Source organism: Kogia breviceps, chromosome 10 (assembly GCF_026419965.1).
Source record: "Kogia breviceps isolate mKogBre1 chromosome 10, mKogBre1 haplotype 1, whole genome shotgun sequence".
NCBI classification, from domain to species: Eukaryota; Metazoa; Chordata; class Mammalia; order Artiodactyla; family Physeteridae; genus Kogia; species Kogia breviceps.
This window is the reverse complement of record NC_081319.1, coordinates 70,482,717-70,495,108: the sequence shown is the minus strand read 5'-3', so window position 1 is coordinate 70,495,108 and position 12,392 is coordinate 70,482,717. Positions and strand designations below refer to the sequence as shown.

Below are 12,392 nucleotides of genomic sequence, written 5' to 3'. Positions count from 1 at the left end.
CTGCAAGAATTAAGCACTAAGAAATGAGAATAACAACTATAATGCTCATATGAGAGTTAGAAACCAGAAGTCACCTGCACTTAAAAAGAAAAAAAAAATTTACTTACAGTGCTCAAGTTCTCCTTTATAAGTTCTCTCTTTCACTTTCTCTCTCTTATGCTCCATCCTCAACCCCCACCTCAAAGTAATACCAAGATTTGATACCACCTCAAATTATACCTTATACCGGCTATAAGGCTAACTCTCCCCAGCAGTGCACAACCACTGTGAACACCACCTCCTGAGTGACTGCCACTGTGAGGCATTTGCTGATTAGGCAGAATGGGGGTGGGGGGGCGGTGCCTGAGCAGAAGGCCTCACCCCTTTCTTCTAGGTAATGACACTCTGCCCAGCAGCCCTTCCATCCACAGGGGCTGCCCAACTGCTGACAAAATGCATGAAATTCACCCTACTTAAGCACTTTCACAGTTTATAAAGTACTGAGGTCCACTTGGTGCTCTGGTGGAAGAATCATATCACTAGCAATTTTTATGCATAAGGACTGCATGATAACACTGTTTAGGACGAAGTTATATCACTAAGATCTGCAACATGTTTTAATACTCTGAATTTCCTGACATGCAAGCATGTAGAGGTGCCAATAAACACTTGTAATGTGCATTAAATTTTGAATCACTTCATAACCTGTATTATAAAATTGATCATTTAGTCCCTGTTTTAACTTGCACGAAGTACAAAAGTGGCCCCTTTGAAAAAGGCCAATACATATGCCTGAAAACATAATTTTAAAGAAGAGATACTTTCACAGTGGATGAAATCTTGAATTTTCAGATAACAGCTCTTACAACGTAAGGCAAATTGAGGAAATAAAGTGAATGTTCTGTTGGAAAACCTGATAATTTGGCTAAAGCTTTTTCAGGATTACCCTTTCTTAAAGAAAAACATATTTACACAAAAAATTCAGCCCCTTAAAATTGATCCCCAGCAATTGGTAAAGTCAAATAGAACCACCACTGCCTTCAAGTTTGATTCAGAAGATGTCAAAGTCAAAATCAAGTCTGGAGAACTGGATAAAGAAGATCCATGAAACTGGAAAAAGGATTACTAACACTGGAAAGGCCAAAAAGGGGTCTGCTTCTTTAAGCTTAACTGGTTTTGAAGTATGTTTCACTCTATCTACTTGAGCTGCTTCTCAATTCTTCACTAGCCACTCAAGAACTAAGTTCAAACTTCTCTTTGTTGTTCTCCAAAAGATCTCGTGGACCAAAACAAAATAAATTTGAACAAGCTGATTTCTTAAGAATTTGCACAGACTAGATTATTTAAGGAACTTGATAACTCTGTTAGTTACTTCATTTATTCCTTATAATGTGTGAAAGTTACTTTCATTTATAAGTTACTTCACTTATTCCTTATAATGTGTGAAAAAGTTTCATTGTAATAGACTAAAATGAAAACATTTTCTTCCTAGTCTATAAAACCAGGGCTCAAAATTCAGTTTAACTTATATACGATGAATTAGTAAATAGAAAGATGTACTTGGAAATTAGCAGGGTAGATATCTCCAATGAGGAAAAAGGAAAGTAACCTGCTGAGCACTTAACTAAATACAAATAAAATGCTTGTTAATTTTATTATAAATAATACATGAATATTTCCCTTCTAAAAAAATTCAAACCTGATAGATAAGTCAAGAAAAGACACTGATCCATCATACTCAATCCCAGTCACTTCTCCAAGTAACTATATCATGACCTGCTTGGTATGAAGCCTTTTAGACTTTAAAAAATGTTTTTATGCTATACAGGCATACTATAAAAGCATACAGTTTTTAAAAAACATACAAACTATATACATCATTCTCATTATATAATACGTTTTTCTAAAGTAACCTTCTAAAAATCCACTCATATTGGAAGACATATCTATCTAGTTCATTCCTTTTTGACTTCTATATAATATTCTATGATTCTACACTATCTTTGAATTTTTATTGTTTCTAACAACTATTACAAACAATGTTTCAATGAATAGGATCAGAGTGTACCATGAAATTCCAGGAGAGGACTCAATTTGCAGTTTTCCCAAAAGAATTTTGCTTCAAAACTCCTTTTTTCAAGAAACTGTCTCAGGATTAATGCTTAATGGCACACATTTTAAGATATCACCTAACCCATCATTTACCAAAGTCCCCTATAAACTAATTTTTCTACAATCCTAGAAGGACAGAAGAAAACTCTCTTGATCTATGAAACCTAAGAAGTAAACTGACCGACACCAAATTCTTCAACATATACCAGAGCAGGATGGATGTTTTATTCAACTTTGAATGTATATTTTTATTGCCTACCACGGTTCATTTCTGTAACCATCCCCCAATTGAATCTTGGTCCTCAGAACAGATCTAAGAAAAAAAAATAATAAAGCAAAGAAAGAAATAAATAAGCAAAGCACTTGAACAATACAGTTCCCTATTGCTACAAAACTATTTGTGGCCAACACAGATCTAGAAGTCACAGCAATGTACAACTACAGGAACCAAAGGATCATGACACACCCCTGGTACACCTAACAGTCACTGAAGAGACTGTTTCAGAAAAGAACTAAGAGTTAGGGCTTCCCTGGTGGCGCAGTGGTTGAGAGTCCACCTGCCGATGCAGGGGACACGGGTTCGTGCCCCGGTCCGGGAAGATCCCACATGCCGCAGAGCGGCTGGGCCCGTGAGCCATCATGGCCGCTGAGCCTGCGCGTCTGGAGCCTGTGCTCTGCAAGGGAGGGGCCACAACAGTGAGGGGCTCGCGTACCACCAAAAAAAAACAAAAAACTAAGAGTTAGAAATATATTAATAATGGAACTCAGACTATATAGCTGTGAAGCAAAACAAGCTTAATATCCAGCAAGCCAGCTGAAGCATCACTTCCGCACAGTACGTGAAAGCATTTTTAAACTCTAAAGAGCTACACAAATATACATTATTCATTTCATAAGCCTCCCGTGAAGGCTCCTATTTTGTTAAGTCTTATTTTTTTATTTTATTTTATTTTTTTGAAGTACACGGGCCTCTCACTGTTGTGGCCTCTCCCGTTGCGGAGCACAGGCTCCAGACGCACAGGCTCAGCGGCCATGGCTCATGGGCCCAGCCGCTCCGCGGCATGTGGGATCTTCCCAGACCGGGCACAAACCCGTGTCCCCTGCATTGGCAGGGGGACTCTCAACCACTGCGCCATCAGGGAAGCCCTGTTAAGTCTTATTTTTGCTGACCTGGAAGAGCAAAACCATTCAGCACCATAATCTCCCCACCTTGGAAGATTTGCATACAATCTCTGATAGTGGGATTTTCTCCACATATTCTTTGTACCTAAAAAATGACATGCTGGTTTCTCCCTAGAACATAATCGTCTCAACTAGTAATCCAAAATAATCTAGATAGTAAGTCTATGTATTTTCTTCTTTTCACTTGTGATTTCTTCTAATCAATTATTTATGAAGAAAACAAGATAATGGAAATGTAATCTGTAGTTAATTAAGTTCAGTATCTTGCAATTGAACTACTCAGATTTTGAAAATCTCGTTGGAATGAGGGTGGGGGCAAACTTAACACGGGATGTATCTCAAAAGCAGAATGCTTTCAGACTGTTAATGACACAAGGGTATGATCTTCTAAAAGGTAGGATCCTTTTATACTTCAGGGCCATGTCTCCTTTCTGTGTAAAAGCCAGGAGGTAAAGATGAGGTAGGATGCCACAGAATTTGGTAAATGAACCAATCTACCCTTCATCTATACTCCACACTTTAATTTAGAAAGTAATTATATCTTTGCCAAACCTTCATTCCAGACTGACAAATCCTAGTCCTTTCAGTCTGTTCTTATGTGAAAACCACTACACTTCTTTAACTAGTTTAATTGCTTATCATTGACTTTAGTCTAGTTCCACTGTGTTTTCTTAATTCATAGTAATGAGAACTCTGCTAGTGTGTTTTATTAAAGGTGAACAGTTTTTCCAGTTTTGCTTCACATGTATGCTCTCTGGTGATGACACCCAGCATCTCTGCGTTTAGAAGGTTAGAAGGGGTGAAGGTGAGGGGAGAGACAATAGAGGTGATAGATACAATCTAAAATGTCTAGGAGATCTCCTAGGATATTATTAACTGATAGCTAACAGACTGCCATCTTCAAAATGTACTCTGGGTGTATGTATTTTTTAAACCAACTCCACTGAAGCTTTTCTATTCACTCCCTTTGCATGTGTACCCCTAATGTTCTAATCTCAGAAGAAATTCTATTTTCTGACTTTAAGGCTTTCTGGTTTTCCTTTTTGTAGATTATCTCTAAAAATACTGAGTGAGACCACTCCAGTATTAAGCCCATATAAAATCTATTCATAATATTTCTAAATCTCACAGTTTTCCTACAGTATGTCCCCAAACCCATAATAATTTAGCCAAGAAAAGAGACGTTTGTCAGTAAGTTATTTCCAGTGGGTTCTCCCTTCCCCCATACTTGCTGTCTTCCTCAAAGAACTCTGGCAGACTGGTGAGGTGAATACTTCTTAGAGACCTCTTGCTACACTGCTCCCCAAATATGACTTCTAACTATGGCTCTATCTCTTATAACTGTGGCCCTGGGCAGGCTAAGTCTGTGTCTCAACTCCCTCACTTGTAAGAGAGGATAATAACCATTAACCACCCAGGATTGATAAAAGGATTAAATAAGGCAACACATTTAAAGTGCTTAGCACAATGCAGGGCACACAGCACTTGATAAAGTGGATTATTGTTATTCCCAAACCACAGAATCTGCAAAGAACTTTTACAAATCTAATCTCATTTGAAACTAAAACAACCCTAGGAGAAAGACTAATTATCCTCACTTCACTGCTGAAAAACAAACAAACAACAAGAAGCTTTAGAAAGGTTAGCAGCTTGGCCTAAATCACAACTTTAGCTAAGAGGCAAGGTCTTTTGTTTCCCATATTCTTTTCATCTAATCACACTGCTTCCCCCAAACCATCCTGCCTTCATCCATTATTGATCTTAGAAGTTCTTCCTTCTATTGCTTGTGAGAAATTAAAAGAGAAAACCAGTAGTTTCCAGGGTCATTGTTGCTGCAGTTCTTATCAAACAGGAGTTACTCATAATGCAAGAATCCTGTGATAGAATGGTTATATTTTTCCATGAATAAAAACAGCATTAGTGTTTTACTGCTTATATTGCAATATATGCTCAATGAAAAAAATCAGTCAATATAGAAAGAAATAAAAACTTCAAAAATCAAAGCTGTGGTAAAATACATGCATATATATCTTTGGGCATCTACTCCATTTATTCCTTGGAATAAACTCCTAGAAATAAAATTGCTATGGAAAAAGGTAAATAACTTTTAAGTTTTGATATGTACCGCCAGACTGCCCTCTATAAATAAACCAATTTACACTCCTTTGGGCAGCATGGAGCATCCATTCTCTAGAACTCCGGCTAATACTCAGTGTTTCAATCTTCCTCATCTTTGCTAATTTGATAAGTGAAATATGATAGCTCATTTTAATGTGGTCATTTAAAAAGTCATTCATTTTTATCAATACTTGCAAAATTTCACCTGTGAGAGCCTTAAAAGATTTGGGTGGGTAGGGAAAAAAACCCATGCTGGGTAGATATTAGGTAATAGCAGTGATTTATTTGCATCAAGTTTGTCAGGCTTGACTAGAATCACCGGATGTTTCCCATAACTTGCTCTTATGTCCCTGGAAGTCTAAGATGACAACAAGATATGATGAAGACCACCCACTAGACTGAGGCAAAGCAGGTTCTGGCTTTGACTTGGTTACTAAGCCACGTCACCAAGAAAAGGTCAAGTTTCAGTGTTTTCATCCATAAAAATGGGATGATACTGGCCACTACCAAATTAGGCAATCCTGTCTCAATGAGGATGTATGGAAAAGCCCTCAAAAAGCATTAAGTGCTATACAAGGGCAAGAGACATAGTATGTTAATCTCCCTTATCTAACTTCTGAGTTAGCATTTATTTGGCTCTTTAAGCTCATCATACCCATCCTCCACTTTTGGATATACTTTTTATGTTCTATTGTATAGTTCTACTGATTTCAGCTACATTTCTCTTTTTGATTCAGTGAAATGACATACTGTACTGCTTTCAGAATTCTCTGAATTATTTTTTGCCTCAGGTGCCTAACTTTCCATTTGCATTTGGCATTCTGTGTCATTCCAATTTCCCCTCAGGAACACACTATATCTTCCATTTTTGCCAAGCTGTCTTTTTTCTTTCTTTCTTTTTTTCTTGGCCACACCACGCAGCATGTGGCATCTTAGTTCCCCAGGATCAAACCCGCGCCCCCTGAAGTAGAAGCGCAGAGTCTTAACCACTGGACTGCCAGGGAAGTCCTCAAGCTGTCTTAGCTCTTTACTCCTGTAGAATTTTAAAAAAACAAACAATAATCCTGCACTTGGATAGTACTGTACATTTCATTGTTCCTGGAAGAAAATAATGAAAAGACAAAAATTACCTGTAACTCCTCATCCAAACTTTCCTAAGTATACATATATTCCTTTTATTTTTTATTTTTACAATTTGAAATTCTGCTGTAAACACTACTATACGGTATTCTTAATATATCATGAACTTGGCTGTATGTCAATCATATTCTTAATTTTTTTCTTTTTTTTTTTTTTCAATTTATTTATTTAATTTTGGCTGCGTTGGGTCTCATTGCTGCCTGCAGGCTTTCTCTAGCTGTGGTGAGCAGGGGCTGCTCTTCATTGCGGTGTGCGTGCAGGCTTCTGTTGAGTCTTTTAATCTTGCATATTCTATACCATCACGACCATTGTTTTGTTTTACATGAAACTGACTTTTAAAAAAAGTCTAGGTCCAAAAAGGGAACCCTCCTACACTGTTAGCAGGAATGTAAATTAGTGCAGCCACTATGGAAAGCAGTATGGAGGTTGCATGCTAAAAACAGAGTTACCATACGATCCACTCCTGGGCATATATTCAGAAAGGACAAAAACTCTAATTCAAAAAGATACATGCACCCAAATGTTTACAGCAGCACTATTTACAATAGCAAAGACATGGAAACTACCCCAAGGGCCCATCAACAGATGACTGGTAGATATCTACACACACACTGGAATATTATTCAGCCATAAAAAAGAATGAAATATTATTGCCATTTGCAGCAACACGGTTAGACCTAAAGAATATCATACTAAATAAGCCAAAGACAAATATTATGATACCACTTATATGTGGAATTTGAAAAATAATACAAATGAACCTACATACAAAACAGAGACAGACTCACAGACATGGAAAACAAACTTATGGCTATCAAAGGGGAAGGGGGGGAGGATAAATTAGGAGTATGGGATTAACAGATACAAACTACTATACATAAAATAGGTAAGCAACAAGGATTCACTATATAACACAACTATATTCAGTATCTTATAATAACTGTAATGGAAAATAATCTGAAAAAACATGTAACTGAATCACTTTGCTGTACACCTGAAACTAACACAATATTGTAAATAGACTATACTTCAATTAAAAAATAAAATTAAAATAAAAATTTTTTTAAATTTAAAGTCTAGGTCAGTTCTAACATCTATCTGATTGTTTCCACGTGATTAGATACAAGTTTAATTTTCTTAAATAAGAATATGTACATGTATAGGTGACAGTTGAGTCCTTCCAAATGCCATCACATCAGAGGCATATAATGCCAGGCTATCCCACTACAGGGGGTAAGTTTGATCATGTGGTTAAAGTGGTGACTATAGGTCTACCCACTGTAAAGAGAGATCTAATACCCTATCTCCCAATAACTTTTCACCCAGTGGTTTTAGCATCTATTGATGATTCTTGCCTGAATCAATTATTACATTTGGGACTATAAAATGATGACTTTCTATCATTCCTCCTACATTTATTGTCTAGCATTCTTCTGTTAAGTAGAACTATTTCTTCACTCTCCCTTTATCTTCCTTTTAAGTATTATTATGAACTCAAAGATTTGTTTTAATCTAATGTATTATAACAATCCATTACAATCATTTTTTTTTCAAATTATCCAGTTTTTGGTTCAAATTGTCCCAGGTGGGACTTTCCTGGTGGCACAGTGGTTAAGACTCTTTGCTCCCAATGCAGGGGTCCCAGGTTCGATCCCTGGTCAGGGAACTAGATCCCACATGCATGCCGCAACTAATTCACATGACACAACTAAGGAAACTGCAAGCCCAAACTAAGGAGCCCACATGCCATAACTAAGGAGCCCACCTGCCACAACCAAACAGACCCAGCATAACCAAATAAAATAAATCAATAAATAGTCCCAGTCATGGCTAATATGGTTCCCTTCAAGCCTTCATCTGTGTCATTTAACCCCAATTCTATTGGCTGATGACGCTACTTCCTGTACAAGATTTTTCTTTTTTCTTTTTTTTGCTGTACACGGGCCTCTCACTGTTGTGGCCTCTCCCGTTGCGGAGCACAGGCTCCAGACGCACAGGCTCAGCAGCCATGGCTCACGGGCCCAGCCGCTCTGCAGCATGTGGGATCTTCCCGGGCATGAATCCATGTCCCCTGCATCGGCAGGCGGACTCTCAACCACTGCGCCACCAGGGAAGCCCAACATTATGGTTTTTTTTTTACTTACTTTATATTAGTACTATATCTTTTTTCTCACAATGAAAATCTTGGTTCATAACTAGTTTTTAAATTATAACAGTATTACAAACAATAAACCTACTGAGTTTAAGTCTTTTGGGGGTCAATTCTTTTTGCCCTTAAAGTATACCCCACTAGGGGTGTAAAGTCAGTGTGCTACATTCAAGTTATTTTTCTTTTTTCTCTGTATATCCTGTAATTTAGGTTCATTTTTAAACACCCAATTATAGCTTATTTTTCATTATTTTTAAATTTAATTTTTGAATATGTAAAACATTTACATTCTTCAAAAGTTAAAGTGTTACAAAAAAGGAATGCTCAGAGAAGTGTCTCTCCCTTCCCCTTTCCCTCCAATATTTTCCTATCCCCTATAGATAACTAGTTTTATTAATTTATCTTTCATGTTTCTATTTATAGAAATAAGCATAATGTGTGTATATACATATAAATTCTTAATTCTTCTTCTTCTTATACAAAAGATAGAATACCATATCCAGTTCTGTACTTTGCTATTTTTACTTAACAATATATCTCAAATTCACTCCAGAGGAGTGATTAGAAGTCTTCCTCATTCTTTTTAATGGTTGTTTAATACTCCACTCTTAGATGTTAATAGGTAGAACTTGGATAGAGAAAAAAGAAAAGAGCATTTTAGACAGGGTGAATGGTGTATAACAAGCAGGACAGTAAGCATGAACAGGCTTTATACTATATGAAGGAGTGCGGGCTGTGGGGAGAGCAACCAGGTTAGAGTGAAGGGTGGGAGAAATCAGAATCACCATACCATATGACTTCAGGGAACCCCATGCACACCATCACTTAAGGAGCTGTACAATGCACAACTTAGATGGCTGTATACAACAGCCCTAGAAGATAAGGTTGAAAACCAAGCTGGAGCTAGCTTATGGAGGCCTTGAGTTATAAAGTAAATAGAGTTAGGACTTGGTCTTATAGCCAAAGTTTTTACACAGAGAAGTGTCATGTTCAACATGTTGCTTTAAGATAAATACAACCACAGATGGACTAGAAGAGTAAGAGGTTATTGGAATTGTCTACACATGAAAGGATCTCAGTGGGTTGACAGCAAGAAGGGTAGTACCTAAGACACAGTCCTGCCTACCTTCAAAGAGCTTACAATCCTTGTTGTTGAGAATGTGAAACACAAGAGTTACATAATACAGAAAAGTGATATTTTAGGATCAGAAGAGACCTTAGTGATTATTTTGTCCAGTGGTTCTCAAGTCTAGCTGATAATCAGAATCACCTAGCAGAACTCGATAAAAACATTCTTGGGCCCTATTCCCCAGAGATTCTGATTTAGTAGGTCTAGGGTGGATCTGAGAATGTGAATTTTTTTTCATGTGGGATCTTAGTTCCTCGACCAGGGATCGAACCCGTGCCCCTGCAGTGGAAGTGTGGAGTCTGGACCACTGGACTGCCAGGGAAGTCCCAAGAATGTGAATTTTTAACAAACTCCTCAGCTGATCCTGTGGACGAGCTATGTTTGGGAACAACTCATCTGGTATACCCTTTCATCTCATGAATGAGAGACTGAATCACAACAATATTCTTTTTGAAGAATATTCTAGGAGATTACAAACTTAGAGTAGAGAGGCCTTTTTAATCAAGACCAAAAAACCCTTGGGCTTCCCTGGTGGTGCAGTGGTTGAGAGTCCACCTGCCGACGCAGGGGACGTGGGTTCATGCCCCGGTCCAGGAAGATCCCACATGCCGCGGAGCGGCTGGGCCCGTGAGCCATGGCCACTGAGCCTGCACATCTGGAGCCTGTGCTCCGTAACGGGATAGGCCACAACAGTGAGAGGCCCACAAACCGCAAAAAAAACAAACAAAAAAACCACATAAAACCCAAAAGCTAAAAAAGAAGAGAAAGACAAATCTGACTACAAAATTTTTTTAAAACTTTTATATGGCAAGGAATCCTATAAAGGAAAAAAAAACTTGAAAAATTGTATTTGCAACAGACTTTTACAAAGAGTTATTATCACAATATTCAAGGGCTTACGAAAATGCGTGAAACTAACCCAACAGAAAAATGCGCAAAGGATGGGGAGAAAAGGGAAATACCCAAGAACTCGGTGAAACTACATTAATAGGCTAGGAAATAGAATTTAAGGCAAAAAAACTACAAAAGTTGGGCAAGGCATAACATTTGAAGATAGCTGTTGCCAGAATCATTTTTCTCCGTCATTTCTACCTTGGAAGAAAGCCGTAACAAGAGAAGAGATAAAGGAGAGAAAAGGGCATTCCAATTCCACAGAAAGGCAGGAACGCCTCTGATTCCACATCCCTTCTCCTTCATTTTCCTCTATGAATTGCTGAGGCCAAGCTAGCAAGCTGGCAGATAAAAGCACAAGGACAGTAGTGACAAGATTATAACCACTTGGATATATTTTCCTGTCTTCTCTACTTGACATCCCTAACTTACCGCCCTTAGTACCTTTTTGTCAATATAACTTATGCCCAAGAACAGCTTTTGTGCCAGAAGAGACTATATTATATAGTTAGTTGGATTTAAATTAAGACTTAAGACCTTACATTCAATTTATAACTGTCTAAAGGCCTTTAAACAGTTTCCTTTACAACTTTATCAAATTACCTATTAAAAAAAGACTTAAATAACAATAACATTTTTACTCACTACTCAGTTTAAAATATAAAATAAGACAAATATAGTTTAATCCCCTAAAACCACGATCCTAAGTTTGATATTGCCAAACATTTTAAACTATACTTATCATCTTAATATGTTCTCTTTTCTTGTGTTAGCACTTTAATTGCCTCCCAGGCAAATCTTTAAGTACTCAAAAAACCTTTAGTAAATCCTAAAAAAGTAAACTTTTGAATCTAGTATATCTCAAGAAGTTCTTAAATATTGCAACACCCTTTCAAAATGCAAAGTTTTCTTATATCCTTAAACTAATAATCAAATCTAAACCCAGTTACTCAAGAACACATTTTACACTGGAATCAGATTAATCAGTTGAGATTCTTCAATATGCCGAATCACCACAAACATTACATCTTAAGTCCAGATGGACTTAAACTTCACTGATTTAACATATATCATGTGCTACATATTATTCTAAGTACTTTATATTATTTAACTTAATACTCAAAAAAAACCCCTTTTATGAAGTAGGTACTATTATTACCCCTATTTACAGATGAGGAAACTGAGGAAGAAAGAGGTTAAGTTCCCACAGTCACATAGCTAATAAATAGTACAGCCAGGCTTCAAAACCTAGGCTTCTGGCTCCAGAGTCAAATGCATGTTACCCTTAAGCTGTGTTACCTCTCCTTATAGGTCTGATTTACTTCATGAATTCTACATAAGTTTCACAGGTTTGGAGATATGATTTCAAGCCCAAGATCTGGAGCCAGGACATAAGACCTTTCTGTGCCAGTAACAGGCACACTTAGCACCTTTTCTGTTTAAATAGTTGCTTTGAGATGACCTCTAAATCAATTAACTCCAGATAGGGGTTGATTTTACAATCTGAGTTCCCCTGAGTTCAAATTAAGACCTTACCTAATTCTGCTGTAACTTTCAACTTTATTACCTAAAAACAGGGTAGATCAAAGTCTGTAATTTCCACACAGGTGCTTCTATCTTTTGATGGGTTCAACTAGTTATGGTCATTCTAATGACACCTTTAAGCTAGGAACAATCCAAGGTACATAACAG

General features: G+C 37.3%; 1 protein-coding gene across 4 annotated transcripts in view; it reads right to left on the bottom strand.

The window, feature by feature from the left end:
* Positions 1 to 12,392, bottom strand: part of KCTD20 (potassium channel tetramerization domain containing 20) — a 35,105-nt gene that overhangs the window by 14,825 nt on the left and 7,888 nt on the right. For 2 of the 4 annotated variants that reach the window (XM_059076409.2, XM_067006098.1), the window contains exon 2: positions 2,351 to 2,404. The exons of the other annotated variants lie outside the window; for them this stretch is intronic. The gene's annotated coding sequence lies outside the window, so the exon portion shown is untranslated. The remainder of the gene's footprint in view (positions 1 to 2,350; positions 2,405 to 12,392) is intronic. 4 annotated transcript variants of the gene reach the window in all.